We start from the raw sequence: 17,283 nt of genomic DNA on the forward strand, positions 1-17,283 counted from the left end.
CATGTCTGCATGTGTGTGTGTCTATGTGTGTGTCTGTGTGTGTGTGTGTCTATGTGTGTGTGTGTGTTGTGTGTATGTGTCTGTGTGTATGTCTGTGTGTGTATGTCTGTGTATGTGTGTGTCTGTGTGTGTCTATGTGTGTGTGTTTGTGTGTCTATGTGTGTGTTTATGTGTGTGTCTGTGTCTGTGTGTGTGTGTCTGTGTATCTGTGTGTGTGTGTCTGCATGTGTGTGTGTGTGTGTGTTAGTCCCTCAGCTGTGTCCTAGTCTTTGCAACCCCATGGATTGGAGTCCACCAGGCTCCTCTGTCCATGGGATTCTCCAGGCAAGAATACTGGAGTAGATTGCCATACTCTTCTCCAGGGAATCTTTCCAACCCAGGGATTGAACCCAGATCTCCCGCATTGCAGACAGGTTCTTTACTATCTGAGCCACCAGGGCAGCCCCTCTTTGTCTATATCCAGTATCATAGTATTTTCATCATTACCATTTTACAATGTGCTCTAATATTTCATAGAGTTAGTCCCCTCTTCTTTTTCAAACTTTTCCTGTCTTTTCTCATAGGTTTGTATTTTTATGTGAACCCTAGACTAATGCTGCCATGACCTGCTATTATTTTTATTAGTATCACATTGAATTTATAAACCAATTTAAAGAGAACTGGCAATTTAATTCTCAAAAAGGGACATTTTCCATTTAAAAGTCTCTTTCAGTGGACATGAGCTGACGTCCTAACCCCTCCCCAGGACCTCAGAATGTGACTGGTTGGAGGTGGACTGGTAGTCGCTGCAGTAGAATTTGAACCCAAGGGGCTCAGTGAGAGGCAGCCCAGAAGGTGAACATCCCACTTAGGGTGGTTAGGAGGAAATGAGGTAACCAAAGCACTCAGCATACAATAAACCCTGGGTAAACTTAGCTGGGCTTCCCAAGTGGCTCAGTGGTAAAGAATCTGCCCACCAGTGCAGGAGACGCGGGTTTGATCCCTGGATCAGGAAGATACCCTGGAGAAGGAAATGGCTACCCACCCCCAGTATTCTTGCCTGGGAAATCCCATGGACAGAGGAACCTGGCAGGCTACAGTCCATGAAGTCGCAAAAGAGTCAGACATGACTTAGCAATTAAACAACAACAAAACTTTAGTTATTCCTTACATCCCTAAAGGTAGAGACTGCAGCACATAACCCCCGCCCTCCTCCCCCCACCACCACACACACACACACTCTACACAGGCAGTTTAAAGCCTTCCTTGACCTTGGGAAATCTGGAACTTAATCTTGAGAGTATAAGGAAAGCTCACGGACTTGGCACCAGAGAGATCCAAGGAAGTTCGATCCATCTAGCAAGTTCTGAGGCCACTGAACTTTGATGGGGACAACAGCGCTTGCCTACCCCAGCTCAAGTATCTAAGGCACAAAAAGCCCTGTGCCGACGTCTGGCACAGCACAGGTGACTCAACCAAGCTTTAAGTCAGTTTGAGAAGAGAGTTTGAGAAGAGCAGAAAGAACTCTGCAAGCTCTGCAGGAGACACTGTGAAGACAGGACACATGGTCCCCAGAGAGAATACGAAGTATGAAACCAGCTTCTTTTTTTCCAACATGGCTAAACTTTCCAAGCCGCATCTCGTAAAAGAAACTAGTCCAGTTCATTAAATCTGGCCAATCCCGCTCGGACTAAGGACAATTTACAAGGGTTTTGTTTGGCCTCGGATGTTGACTTCCCTTCTGTAGAGTTATGGATAGTTTTGACATTTACTGCTTCCGTTAAATAAGAAGATGGAGAAAACACAAGAAGGGGTGGGGCTGGGGGAGAAAGATTTTTCCAGCAGAAAAGAAGTGTCACCTGCAGAGCAGGATCAGGCATCAGTGTCTCAGGGAAGACTTCGAAAGGGGCAAATTAGGCAGACGTTCCCGTGATGAACTGTCTCTACGCGATCAGTCATGTAATGGTAAATCTGGCTTGAATGGCAGCCATGTTAACAAACCGAGGAGGAGATTGATGTGTGTCCCTGGCCAGAGAACGCACGCGGTGAAGAGCTCTTCCAGGCCCACACCGGTCAGGGTATAAATATGTATCACTGGCTTCCGAAGTGAGTTATGATTTCATTCTCCTACCAGTACCTGAAATCTAGAGAGGGCATCTGTCTCGTCTTTGTATTGGGGGTGACAGCTATAGTGACGTGGCCGCATGAGGGAGATATCTGCTCGGCAGATAAATCAGGCACCGTGAAGCAACCAGTTGTTATCAATTTGATCTCGGGGCGAGAAGGGGAACCTCCTGTCAGTATGCTGTCCAGGTCTTCCCTTTACTGAAGCATTTGCAGGGGCTGTTTTTCTCCAGCCCTGTCGTGTCTCTGGATGGGCTGGTGTGCAGAGCCATCTCTCCCTTCACGCAAGGCTGGACTGTTAGGGCATGAGCTCTTTGAGGTCCGGCTCATGTTCAATGCCTCTGTGTCCCCATCTTAAGCAAAGGGGCTACCATTGCTTATCAAGATGAACAAAAAAGCCAGATCTGAAATCTAACCTCCGCCAGTGGTGGTGGAGACACTGGCATGACATCTCCAAGTTCATATGATTTTTTTTTTCTTTTGAGAGGTCCAGAACCCCCAAGTACATCTTCAATGCCCAGAGCTCATTTCTCCTCACGATAATCACGATCATCAGGCAAGTCCATCCTTCTGGGGCTTCCCATCTCACCACTGGAGTTACACATGCCAAATCATTCTCCTGGGTGCCACATCTGATTACCCAGTCTTCCCGAGAACATCTCCATCTGCAGGTCAAACTCATCTCCATCTGCCTGGCACAGAGCTCAGCATGCTGCCCACTTCTTCCCAGGACCCTGGTCTTGGTCAGTGACATCATCACTGCCTCCACTGCCCGAGCCAGAAACCCAGCAGGCATCTCTGCCTCCCCCACACCATAACCTGACATTCCTGGGGAGAGGATTCTGACAAGGAGTTAAACTTGTCTGGGGAGAGCGAGTCCTGATGGGACATTTTTCAGAGTCCACACCCATGGCAGAAAGTGAATTTCCCCTCTGAGGGTGGCAGGGCGGACTGGCAAGGATAAACAGCACATCCGCCTCCTCCAGTCTCCAGAAAAAGACGGGTTGGAGCAGCTCAGCGTCTCTAACTAAGCTCCACAGGCCTCGTATGCACTAGTGACTTTTGGCTTCCCGCAGCTTCCCTTGGTTCCAAGGCAGACTCCACAAGAGGGTTCCCTGGAGTGTTCGGTGTTCCTTGTCTCCTGTAAAGCACTGAGAGACAGAAGCTGAGGCACTGCTCCTTTCCTCAAGTGCAGAAACCCCAAAGGTAACCTGAGAAGGAACCAGATGGAGGAAGAGAGGATGTGGTTTGGATCATGTCACCAGCAGCACACGTGAAGGAAGGAAGTGAAGTCGCTCAGTCGTGTCCAACTCTCTGCGACCCCATGGACCGTAGCCCACCAGGCTCCTCTGTCCATGGGATTTTCCAGGCAAGAATACTAGAGTGGGTTGCCATTTCATTCTCCAGGGGATCTTTCTGACCCAGGGATCAAACCCAGGTCTCCCACATTGCAGGCAGACGCTTTACCCTCTAAGCCACCAGTGAAACCCACGTCATCAGTGGCCAAAGAGAAGTCATCACCACTTTCCTTTCTAATATGGAAAGCTCATAGCTAGATGCTCACCTGGCCAAGGTTAAGACCAGCTTAGCCCAGAATTTAGGAGTACACACAGGCTTTGGAGCCAGACAGACTTGGGTCAAATCCCACTCCCACTGCTGACTCACTGTGTGATCTTGGGCAAGGCATTTCATCTCTCCCAGTCTCAGTTCTCATCAGCAAAATGGGTAAAGGCTGCCACCTCTTTGGGCTAGTGTGAGAACTGGCACCATTAGTGGGGCTTATGCTAGTATCAGGGCACATGGGAGGTAATTGCTAAATGGCAACCACACTTTGTACTGATGATCAAGACCCTCCTTTCTGCTTTGAGTTCTAAGTCTTTCTAGTCCTTGAAGGAAAATCTCGTCCCCCTCCTCCCTGAAGCCTCCTTGGATCATCTGACAAGGAACTGGTACCTTCACGGAGTCACATGTCCAGCCAGTAACTGGGGAGACAAAGATGACCCAGACATGACTCCTACCTTCAAGTGGCTTATGGGCCTCAGCAAAACCCAAACTCCTTTTGCACCACTTCTCCACAATGAGAAGGGAGCAAGCAAGTTGACTTTTTCCCAGGTACAGCTTTCTCATCTCTGCAATGGGGATGATATTTCCCACCTGCACTGGTGGTACTAAACATGGAAATAGACAGGAGCAAGGAGGGAAGAGAGGAAAGGAGACGGGGGAGAAAAGGGAGGGAGGGAGGAGGGGAGGCAGAGAGATGGGAGGGAGCAGGAAGGGATGCAGAGGAAGGAGGAGGGGAACGTGCGAAGACCCGACTGCCCGGAGATAGGAACTGGTGAAGGAGTGAGTGAACCAGTGAATGAACTCTCTTTCCCCTGCTGTCTCCAGGTCCTACAAGCTGTCCTCCTCTGGCTTTCTGGTTCCAGGATGCCTGTCCCAGATCTTTATCATTCTACCTGGAGAGAGATTTCATTTCCCACCTTTTACAGCCCAATTTTTGATATGTGAAACCTGTTTAAATGGCCGCTGCTCCCCAAAACAATGCATTGGACACAGAGCCCGTGCGTTCATCCATTTGTGGGCGTTAATAATACATGGCAAAAAGCTGCTGCTTTATTTTGTCCTCCAAGTCAAGCTCTTTAAATCAAATATTTAGGGAGGGAATATTTACCTTCACGTCATCGAGGAAGCATTTCTGGTCTTAAAGGCACACAAGCACTGTAGCAGCTATGGGATGGTCTGCACAACAGGGAGTATACTTTCTAAGAAGCCATCAGAAAACTACTAGATCTCATCAACGAATTCAGTAAGGGTGCAGGACACAAAATCAATACGCAGACGTCTCTTGCATTTCTGTACACTAACTATGAAAAATCACAAAGAGAAATGAAGGGAACAACGCCTCGTACCACCCCACTGAGAAGAATAAAATATACATGGCAGGGTATATGTGTCGGCCCTAACCTCCCTCCCCGGCCTCCGCTGTATCCACATCTCCATTCTCTAAATCTGCGTCTCTATTCCTGCCCTTGGGCTTCCCTGGTGGCTCATCTGGTAAAGAATCTGCCTGCAATGTGGGAGACCCCTGGGTTGGGAAGATCCCCTGGAGAAGGGAAGGGCTCCCCACTCTAGTATTGTGGCCTGGAGAATTCCATGGGGTTGCAAAGAGTCAGACATGACTGAGTGACTTTCACTTACTTATTCCTGCCCTGCAAATAGATAGCTGCTGCTGCTGCTGCTAAGTCACTTCAGTCGTGTCCGACTGTGTGTGACCCCATAGACGGCAGCCCACCAGGCTCCCCTGTCCCTGGGACAGCTAGTGGGAAGCTTCTGTGTAGCACAGGGAGCTCAACTCAGAGCTCTGTGATGACTAGATTGGGGGGGATGGGGGATGGGGTGGGAAGAAGGCTCAGGAGAGAGGGGATAAGTGTATACGTGTCGCTGATGCACTTCACTGGGCAGCAGAAATTAACATAACACTATAAAGCAATTAAATTCCAATAAAGTGTGTGTGTGTGTGTATATATATATATATATATATGAATGATTAAATGCAAAAAAAGAATAAAATACCCAGAAGTCAGTCTACCAAAACAGGCAAAAGACCTGCATTCTGAAAAGTATAAGATGCTAATGAGAGAAATCAGAGCTGACACAGATGGAAAGATATACCATGTTCTTGGATTAGAAGAACCAATATCATCAACATGGCTATACTACCTGAGGCAATCTACAGATTCAATGCAATCCCTGTAAAATCACCAATGGCATTTTTCACAGAACTAGAACAAATAAAAAGTTTTTTAATTTGCATGGAAACACAAAAGACCCTGAACAGCAAGCAACCCTGAGTATAACAACCCATGCAGCTGGCTCCCAGCATCCGAGTTTCGTAGATAAGGATACAGAGGCTCAGGGAGATGATGAAGTCTTTCTCGATGTTAGTCGGCTGGTGGGCAGAAGGGCAGGGCTTCAAATCCCAGCCGCCTGACTCGGGGTCACTGTATGCCCTGGTACCCGGGCTCAGTGAGGGCAGGAGGGTGACAGGCAGGATGACAGGCAGGCATCAGCCAGCCGGCACGGGCTGCCCCTCACTGCAGGCAGAGCGGGGACACAACAGAAGCCAAAGCCCAAATGAAGGCCGCATGTGACCCATTCTTAGGACTGAACGGCGCTGCACTCAGAGCCCGGGAAACAAGAGGAAGGTACACAGGCTGAACAAAGGCCTGGGGGAGCCAGTGAAGAAGCTGGTAGTTTATCTGAGGGTCCGGGGAGCTGCAGGGGGAACTCAGGAGCCAGGGAGCGCCAGAGTGACCAGCGGTGTGTTTCAGGACCCAAGCTGAGTGGGTCCTTCATGACCGATGCCCTGCACTGAGCCAGGAGCAGAGGACGCAGGGAAGAAGAGGCCACAGCCCCTTCTCTTGAGAAAGAGGGGCAGACCAGTGTCTGCTCCTTACCAGGCTCTGCAAGGTCATCTCCTTGAAGGGTGGATCCCAAGCTCCCCCTGTATACGGGACTGAACTGAGGCCTAAGGCGGTCACAGGAGCCACAGCCTAAAAGCGAAGACAACACAAATATGGCCAACCACAGTGCAGGGCTGCAACAGCTACAGCGATCAGCACTGACTAAGCCCTTCATTAAGTCACTAGGCCATGCACTTTCCCAATGCATGTCATTGCTGTTTAGTTGCTAAGTCATATCTGACTCTTTGCAACCCCCTGGACTATAGCCTGCCAGGTTCCTCTGTCCGTGGGATTTCCCAGGCAAGAACACTGGAGTGGGTTGCCATTTCTTTCTCCAGCTCCAAATGCATACGTTTCCCCAGTCTGCTAGCTATTAAGAGCTAATGACCCTCAATCTACAGGAATGAGGAAACGGAAGCTCAGAGAAGCCAAGTATCTTGCCCAAGGTCACACAGCTAGTGAGGGCCAGAGCACACTCATTCTTTGCCACCATGTCTTGCTGCCCCGCAGCAAACGTGCGTCCACAGAGCTTGGTGAGGACAGAAGGGGTTTGACCAAGTTGATGAGGTTCAAGCTGGGCCTCAAAGAGGAGGATGAAGGAAAGGGCATTCCCTGCCCTTGACAGCATCCAGGGACAGTCAAGGGCATAGTGGGTTCAGGATGTCTGGTAGGAAATTTGGTCAGACAGAAACTGGGTCAGAACAGGAAGAGCCTTGAAGGCCAGGCCAAGGAATTGTGACTTTATCCCGAAGGCACAGGGAGGCAGTTAGAGGAGCTGCTGGGCTCGCACGGTGTTGAAGGGAGCACTAGAGAGGCTTTAGGGACGAGAGATTGGAATAAAGGAGGGATGGCGGCCGCGATATTGGCTGTTACGGTCATGATTTTGATGAACCCCCAAATACTGAGCATCCACCATGCCCAGGCACTGCACACACTCCTCTCATCTTTACTAGACTGGGACAGGCAGGCATGATTGTCTCCTTTGGACAGATGGGGTCGTAGCCTGTAAAAGGGTGCGCTCAGGAGATGGTCCCTCCCAGGGGAGCCCAATTAAAGTTGCTTCCATCCCACCTCCCCGGTCAGCTTCCTCAATGACCCATGATGGCCCTGCTGCCCTCCCCAGAGATCAGGAACTGATGGGAGCTTCATCCCTTCCCCCTGGACTCCTACTGTGTCCTGGCCCCTCTGGGCTCTGGGAAGGAATCCCAGACCAGACACGAGGCACTCACTGCTGAGGTCATCAAAAGCAAACAAATCCATCTGAATCCCCAGCTGGCACCCCGCCCTGAGCCGTCCCCACCCCCAGCTCATGTCCTGGACTCGAAACAATTACTTGCAGGCACATTAGCAGCCTTGAGCTAAATGCTGAAATGCGTGTTTCCTGCTCAGAGGGATCGGTTATCGCTGACTCTGCAAGGGTTGCTCTAAGTGCTTGAGAGCTGGGGAAGGGGGTTGGCTGCCCTCCCCCCATACAGCTCAGATCCCCCATATTTAAGGAGCTTACCAAGGAGAGGGGGTCATGCTTAAAAGCATTTTTTTAAAAACGCAAAACACCAGACAATTTTTGCAAAGCCACAAATGGAGAGAGGGGTGGCCAGGGAAGAGAAGAGGGGTCTGGTAAATAGGGGAGTAGAAATTGGAGCGGCAAATAGAATGGAGACGGTGGAAGAATGCCAGAGCCCTTTCTGGCCTGGGATTAAGGCGTTTCTGGGGCTCTCAGGTCCAAGGGACCGCCCAAGTTCCACTCATGTCCATAATATTTACTGAGAATCTGCCTCGAGATCAAGGTCACACAGGTCACGCCAGGATCACCTTGCAGCTTCGAGAGTCAACTGACATTAAGTCTGACCCCTTACCTCACCTTGCAGGTCAAAGACCCAGAGTCGAGTGCAGCCTCCCTCTGGGCTCCCTGAACGTGGAATTTCGATCTCTCCCAGTCTGCTCCGGCTCCCACCGTGTGTTTCTGCGGCTGTGATTCAGCTTACACCCTACAAGTGCTGTCGCTTTTCCACATCACCTGCAATGGACACATTCTGACTTCCTCTCTCTCCCTTATCAGCCCCTGCCCCACAACATGCAAGGCAGGCGTTGCTGGAGGCATCTTGGCAAGCGGCAGAATTCACAGTAATGCACTCCCACATCTCCATCCAAGGCACTGTCCTGGTCCCGGACGCCAGCCGGTTTCCCTGCCTGGTCTGACCCGCCTCTCTTTCCAGCTGGTCTCACCCTACTTGCCCTCTTGCACCCTGAGATCTAGCTACTCTCACATCCTCACTTTGCTGAACACACCACATTCCCTCCTGCCTCAGGCCCTTTGCACACACTGCTCACCCTGTCTGCAAGGCTCTCTCTGTTCTTTCCTTGCAGAGGCGGAGACGGTGCCTGTGCAGGTCTCAGCACAAATGTCACTTATTCTGTGAGAGTTCTCATGACTCCCTAAGCCAACCATTTACCAGTACATTCTATTCTTGATTATTCTTCTGCTTTGTTGCATACATCGCTGTGTGTGTGTGTGTGTGTGCATGTGTGTGTTAAATGTCAACCTGATCACAAGCTGTATGATGATAGGGATCAAATGTCTAGCAGATGGTTGATAAAGTTTTGTTAAAGCAAATGTCAGTTGAATTAATGAATGGGTGCTGTGTATAGGATACAAAAGCAGCCTAAGAGGAATGGTAAGTAACTGTCACGTTGAGAGTGGCTTCAGAGGGACAGCCACACCTAAGAAGGGGGTTTGCATCAGAGAGCAGGGCCGGCCTTCTCTGGCGTGAACAGCAGAGGGTGCAGAAGGGAATGGGGATGAGGGAATCACACTGGGAATGAGACTGGGGAGACGGGCAGGAGAGGCGGTGAGGTCCTAGTAAGGAGGCAACGGGGAGCCAGTGAAGGACTGACTGATTGAGGGAAAATCACACTGGGGATGAGACTGCGGAGACGGGCAGGAGAGGAGGTGAGGTCCTAGTAAGGAGGCAATAGGGAGCCAGTGAAGGACCGACTGAGCAGGAGCAATGTGGGCAGAGCTGATTTCAGAATCAGGTGCCCCTGGGGAAGGAAGAGGCCAAGGAGGGCTGGGGAGAGAAGGGCAATCAGAGTGCTGTCGTGGAGACTGGGTGAATCAGGCGTGTGCACAGAAGTGAGCGTTCACCCAGGAGGACAGGCTTGTGGGTGGAGCAAGCTGATCAGGTTTGGGACATATTGAGTGGGAGATGCCCACCGTCCCCCAGATGGTCTGTGATCAGGAGGCACCCAGGTTAGAGGTGACAGTCTGGTAGGCCAGCTCGGAGGTGGCACTCGAAGCTGCGGGCATGGACGAAAAGAGCCCAGGACGAATGCTGGAGGGATACAAACTCCCTAGTTCCTTCCAGTCCTGACAGCGGGTGATTTCACGAGAGCTGGAAGCTCTGTTTGCAAGGGGAAGAGCAGAGTTCATGCTCTCAGCTCTGGAGAAGAGAGCCGGAGGGAGAGGGAGAGATGGAAAAGGCTTATTATTCTCCATCTCCTGGCATCCGGCGACACTTAGGCTGGCATCTGATTGCTGGCACTAATGAAATGGCACGCCTGCAGCCCGGCAGCCTATAATCAGGGGCTCGTGAGGCTGGGCCAGGCTGCCAAGGCTGCTGGCTCCCACTTCTACCCTGAAACCTTGCAGGTGGGAACCCCTGTGCCTTCAAGGCCACACAGCTGGTCTTCTGCACCATAAATTTTCGCCCCAGATGCTGGCCTTTCAGAGGGACAAGGACCAGTGGAATATTCACTAGCAAAGATCAGAATCTGTTTCATGAGGGACAATCAAAGAATTGGAGGGCTCAACCTGGAGAAGAAAGAAAACCCAGATCCCAGGTCAGTGCACTGGGCCAGGCAGGCAGATGTGACCTGGGGGTGACGGTGGTGAGCTCCCCATCATGGGAGTGAAGTCTGAACGTGCCTGCAGAGGTAGTGTTACAGAGAGGGGTCAAATCTTGAAGAAGGGATTGAGTAAGAAGACTCTTGAGGCCCCTTCTGGCCCTTAGAATCTAAGACTCAACTATCCACATGCCAAGTCTCCACTGTCACCTCTCGAATTTCCAGTCCCCCAATCCAGAGAGCTCTACCCAGCATCTCGTCTCACACCCTCTGGCTAGAGTCTCAGGTCCACACGTTCATGAACATGCCACACATTCATGTCGTTCACTCGCCAAGTCGTGTCCTGCGCTTTGCGACCCCATGGACTGCAGCACGCCAGGCCTCCCCATCCCTCACCGTCTCCCAAGTTCACCCAAGTTCACGCCCACTGAATCAGTGATGCCATCCAATCATCTCACCCTCTGCCGCCCCTTCTCCTCCTGCCTTCAATCTTTCCCAGCATCACAGTATTTTCCAGTGAGTCAGCTCTGCACATCAGGAGCCTCCTAAAGGTATTTTGCGGCCACACGTGACTTTTGACCAAAGCCTCTCAGGCCCTCCCTGTCTGCCCAAAGACCACCCTCCCCACCTCCCCGCCCCATCTCTATCAGCCAGTGTCCATGCTGGACACCAGAAAGAAGGAAGTTGAGGGCCCAGGTGTCAATATTGTGCAATTGGAAGTCGTCACCAGCTCGGGTCACTTGACTGAGTCCCTTGCCTTCTCGGTTTAGCATGTTTGGATAAGGAAGTCAGGAGAGATGTTTATATTGGCTGGAGTTCAGCTGCAGAATCCCAAAGGGTCTTCCTGCAAAGTACTACACGTGTCCCAGGCCTTCTTACTCCGATTCTGTGCTCTTTCCTCCTGACTCCAGGGACAGAGAGAAGGTGAACACTAGGGAGTGTTGTAGCAACAACCAGGGCTTACTTCAGACAATGACTGTTGGTCTGGAGGCATCTTTTCTTCATTTAGAAAAAGCTGTATACATTGGCACTGCATGCTGCCGAGAAAAATTAGGCTTAAAGCGGTTTCTTCCTCCCAGAAATGCCCTGCCAGCCCCACCATTACCTGCCTGGAATGCGCTGGTGTTGGCTGGACCTAAAATAGGATGCTGGTAGAAAAAAATAGTAAACGTTTGACATACCATTTCAATACAGTAAATACAAACTCTGAGAGACGCACACTCCCAACATGAACCAGATTTGTCAATATTAAAAACCGTCTCAGTAAGGATGAAAAGTGATCGCCTCTGGTGAGTACAATTCAGGAAGCCCCGTTGCTTTCCTTTTTCAATTATTTTATTTTTCAATCACATCATTTCATTTTCAAAGCACATGCCGGTGTTTTATTTATTAAAACATTTAATTTTTAAAAAAACATTAATAAATACTATATATCAATGGTTATATATTTATTATACATTAAATGTATATTGATATATAATATATTCTATGTAGTTAAATATATATATCATATTCACTTGGACAGTCTTAATTTCAAGACAAAATGTAATCAGGTACTTGAATAAAAATGGCTTCATGAAAAACTGATTTTTAAAAAATATCTGTATAGAAAGTAACTTTACTTCTGAATTACCTTCTTTAGGAGTCAAAAAAATTTTTTTTTCCTTTATGACAACTATACCCCTTTTTTCATGCCAGCCCTGGTTTACAAAGTGATGTCTTTTTTCTTTTTCCTTTTCTTCCTTTTTTTGTTCACATTCTCTTCTGTTTTATTATTTTTGCAAGACTTGGCAAAGTGCTTATGGAGTGGCCTTTCCATAAATTATCATGAAGTTAAAGGCACATTTTTCTGGGTCTGTTCTAAGGAGCTCTACCTTAAACCAATCTCTTCTGTTCCACAAATTTTGAAAATTTGGAGTATAACTGTCAACCTTCCATTTCACAAAATATGGGATCAAAGCTGCGATCACCGAGGGGTTCCTGTGGGTTCAGGCAGGAGCGCTGACCTACTCTCACTCCGGTGTCCGTAACCTCCGCCCCTGGGCTCTGGAACTTCCAAGACTAAGACCAAGGATCTCATTCAAAGACTCGCTGAGAGGGTTGTCCTCAGGGCCTCTGAAGTCTGTCCGCCCTACCTACTTCTGAAAATTGACTCCTGCTACACCCTATCGCTAGCTTCCCTGGTGGCTCAGTGGTCAAGAATCCACCTGCCAATGCAGGAGACGAGGGGTTGAGCCCCCAGGTCAGGAAGATCTCTTGGAGAAGGAAACGGCAACCCACTCCTGTATTCTTGCCTGGGAAATCCCATGCATGGACAGAGGACCCTCGCAGGCCACAGTCCCTGGGGTCACAAAGAGTCAAACACGACTCAGAGACGAAACAACTGCAACACTCGATCACACGCCTCATTCCAGCCAAGTCCCCCTCCTTACGCATTCCTGCACTGTGCCTGCACTCACTCCGTTCTCTCCTTTAAAACGCTACCTCAGGGACTCCTCTGGTGGTCCAGCAGCGAAGACTCCACACTCCTAATGCAGGGGGCCCAGGTTCAACTCCTGGTGGGGGACTGGATCCCACAGGCCACAACTCACTCCCAATGCAGGGGGCCCAGGTTCAACTCCTGGTGGGGGACTACATCCCACAGGCCACAACTCAAGGTCCCAGCTGCCACAGGGAAGGTCCCACACGCGCAACTAAGACTCAGCGCGGCCACGAAAGTCAATAAAGATTCTTTTAATAAATGCAAATAAATAATAAAATGCTATCTCAGTTCCAACTCCTCCAGCTGAGCTACAATGATAAAGAACAGCCGATAAAGTGAGCCCTTACTGTGTACATGAGGATTCCTGCTGGGATTTTGAAGTAATGAGCATTTCCTGAATGACTCGTGTATGTCAAGTCCTTCGCACCCATTTTCACTGAATCTACACAAACATCCCACCAGACCCACCCCACGATAATGAGCAACAAGTTAACTTGCCGGGGGTCCCGCAGCGAGTAGCGGGTGAGGGCAGGATATGAGACAGGCAGCTCATTACCGAGCCCCGCTCCTCCCCCACAGCACTGTCCTGGGTTCTGGGGAGGTGGAAGGTGCCCAGCAAGGAATTGTCCATGGAGCCCAGCTCAGTCCATAGTGTGGGAGCGTCATGGTATCGGGAACGTTGCTCCTTCCACGGGGGGAGGGGGTTTGTAAGTTTCCATGTTTGGGGCTGATCTTGGTGGATAATTTGGTGAGTGAATAAAAGGGAGGACATAGAACTCTGATTTTAAAAATATATACCTGAAGGCCTCTAAGAAAGTAGGACGTGAGGGGGAATAGAATTAACAATGGGTCTATTAAAAGGAAAGACATCGGGAAAGGAAACAGGCAGACAGCTGTGGCTCCCGCCACCTTGTACGTGGCTGGTAGGGATGTAAATGGTGCAGCCATTGTGGAAAACCATTTGGTGACTCTTCAAAAAGTTAAATGAAGGATTACCATGTCCACTCCTAGTTATACCAGTAGTTCTGCTCCTCAGGACACCACCAAAAAGAATTGAAAACAGAGATGCCAACAGGCACTTGTACACAATGTTGACAGCAGCATTATGACAATAACCAAAAGGTGGGAACAGCCCAAGTGTCCGTCAACAGATGAATGGATAAGTAACCTGCGGTATGCACACACAAGGGAATACTATTCAGTCATAAAAAGTGTGAATGTTGTGTGATTCTATTACATGAAATCTCTAGAACAGGCAGATTTACAGAGACAGAAAGCGAACTAGAGGCAGGCAGGAGATGGGGGTGGGGAGAGACTGCCTAACGGTACACTGGCTGCGTGACATTGCGCATGCCACTAACGCCATTGAACTGATTTAACATGATTTAAAGGGCAACTTTCATGTTACACATACTGCACCACAATTTTTTTTAAAGTAGAGAACAGAGAGGAAGAAAATGAAAGAGACCCATATAGACATCTGTGAGACTGAACTGACTGGGAAATGTTTGGGGGGGCTCTTGATTGATTTCATTGTTCAACCGCCTGCACATTTGCAATATGTTCGTGGCACATAAATAACACTAGTGATCAGAGAGTATCCATTTCTGTCTCATTAAAGCATTAAGACTTTCTTTTCCAACCCTCCAAAATAAAATAATGTTTGGAGTTCCAGTAAAGAAAAGTTAGGAGAGGGTTTTAAACAAAGCCTTCATGTCTGTATTTGTCTACCCTCTGCCTTTGACTGTCATCTGTATCGGGCCTTCAGAGCGTCTGTGATATTGACAGCATATATTCCACATCTGACCTTCAACCCAAGGGCAAACTGTCCCCATTCTCTGCTCCCCTGGAATGTAGCTTTTGTGAAACTATGCAGTATGGGGAGTGTTTAGCACAAGAAGAATTGAAATTAAAATGAAAGGAGCCAGTGCGGCTGGTCTCTTTTCCCTCCCAGAATACAGACCTTTTTGGACTGTTTCGATCAGAACTTTACTCCTGGTCCTGAATTCAGAGTGCAGTGAAATGAAACAAGAAACAAGGAAATGTTTGTCAGCCTCTGGGTAGCCGAGTGGTGAGAAAGTTTAAATTTAGAGGACAGGACACAATAGTTAAAAATACAGTGAAGGACAGCAACACTCGGAACAATGAGGTAAAGTAGGTCAGAGCTGTACACGGTCGCCAAAGCATGCTGCTTCTGGGTCTGGCAAACAGCGAGCCAGGGTTGGTACTGGGACAGGTGGTATTTTTCACTGCTTAGTATACAGAATTATAATGTTGCAGAGTATCTATAGTCATCCATAATAGTAGCACAGCATTAAAAAGGAGGAAGGGCAGGATGGAAGGAGGAAGGGAGGGAGGAAGGAACTAAATGAAGAAAATCACAAATTAGTTCAACAAGGAGATAAAAAATGCAAAGGACACTTGGGAAAAGTGAAATAATATTAAATGTAAAGTACTGATTCGAGGGAATCTATGGTTTAGGAGGATGGATAAGGGTCAGGGTAGCTAGGAAAAAGCCAAAACAGTAGTTGGTAAATTCAGAGGAAACTGCAGACTACTCAGACCTTGTTGCAGTAGAGAGATGCAACCAGGGGAGAAACAGGCAGAGCTGGGGGGTAGTTACATTTTCTTTTTTTAATCGGAAGAGGGAAGGCCACTTGGGAAAGACAAAAGTCTTCATCAAAGCCACCCACTAATATTTCACTCCCTGGTGCCCTGAAAATAGAAAACCTACTTTATACTAATGACATTATATAAGGAGAACATTTAGAAATGAAGAAACAGTAAATGTGGGGTCCGTTCGTTTCCTTTCACCTCTTTAACAAACCACCATGAATTTGTGTGTGTGTGCGTGCTCAGTTGTGGCCAGCTCTGTGTGACCCCATGGACTGTAGCCCACCAGACTTCTCTGTCCATGGAGTTTTCCAGGTAAGCATACTGGAGTGGGTTGCCATTTCCTTCTCCAGTGGAATCTTCCCACCCCAGGGATTGAAACTGCATCTCCTGAATTTCCTGTATTGACAGGTGGATTCTTTACCACTCCGGCTTCCCTGGTGGCTCAGCTGGTGAAGAATCCGCCTGCAACACGGGAGACTTGGGTTCAATCCCTGGATTGGGACGATCCCCTGGAGAAGGAAACCACTACCCACTCCAGTATTCTGGCCTGCAGAATTCCATGGACTGTGTAGTCCATGGGCTCGCAGAGTTGGACACGACTGACTGTCACTTTCTTTATCACTGAGTCGCCTGGAAAGCACACAAAGGTCTTTACTATCCTGCAGTTCTGGAGGTCAAATGTCTGAAATGGCTTTCACTCGGCTAAAACCAAAGTGTTTGCAGGACAGTGTTCCTTCCAGAGGCTGTGGGAGAGCATCTGTGTCCTTGCCTTTTCTAGCTCCTAGAAGCCAGCCACCTGTGTCCCTCAGCTCGTGGCCCCCTCCTCCATCTGCAGAGCATCTTTACACCTCTCTACTCCTCTGACTCCCCGTGTGCCTCCTCCACTGTTTAGGACCCAGTGATCCTACTGGAGACCCCTGAATAACCCTCCTCTTTGAAGGTCATCTGAGTAGCAAAGCTAATTCCATTTGCAATCTTAATTCCTCCCTGCCATGTAACACAACATATTCAGCTTGTGGAATGAGGACATGGACTTTTGGGCAAAGTGTTTATTCTGGTTCCCACAGGGGAACCATACATGGCGTAATTAGCGCTGCTACTGCTGCTAAGTCGCTTCAGTCGTGTCCAACTGTGTGCGTGTCCAAAAAGTGGAAGGAGGCACACGGTAAGTCAGAGTAGGAGAGAGGTGTAAAGATGCTCAGTGTCTGTTTTCAATGGATTCAATTTTAAGCGGACCCTGCCATTTATTCAGTTAGACACAGAAGCATAGGTGTTTGTAGATCAGAAAGACTCAGGAGCTGTGGAAGCTAATAGGAAGGACGACTAATCCTGACTTGGTTTTATGTTTTTAAAAAGGGGCCTCTAAGCTGAGTCATGAGAATTAGCTAGGCACACACCAGTACAGAGGTCGGTGACTGCATCTCTGCTTCACCTTACCTTCCTCCAGGTCCCAGACTGGCGGGGCCGCCTCTGTCTGTCTATGACGTTGCCACTCATAACGGCAGAGACACAGGAGACGATCGCGGCAAACTGTATGTAGCTCCTGAAGTTTCTGGCTTAGGGTCACACAAATCACGTATCCTCCACTTATTGGCCAGCGGAAGTCACGTGGCCCATGCTGATGCAAATGAAGGGTGAACGGGGAGGGGCCACGCATACAAGCGAGTCAGGATGTGTATGGTCTGCCGTACAAAGCGCAACAGGATTCGGCGACAAGCTCAAGCCTGCGTTTCCCACAACCACCTAACCCAGGCGGGATATGATCTTCCTTTCCCA

This window comes from Bos indicus, chromosome 8 (assembly GCF_029378745.1).
Source record: "Bos indicus isolate NIAB-ARS_2022 breed Sahiwal x Tharparkar chromosome 8, NIAB-ARS_B.indTharparkar_mat_pri_1.0, whole genome shotgun sequence".
Lineage (NCBI taxonomy): Eukaryota > Metazoa > Chordata > Mammalia > Artiodactyla > Bovidae > Bos > Bos indicus.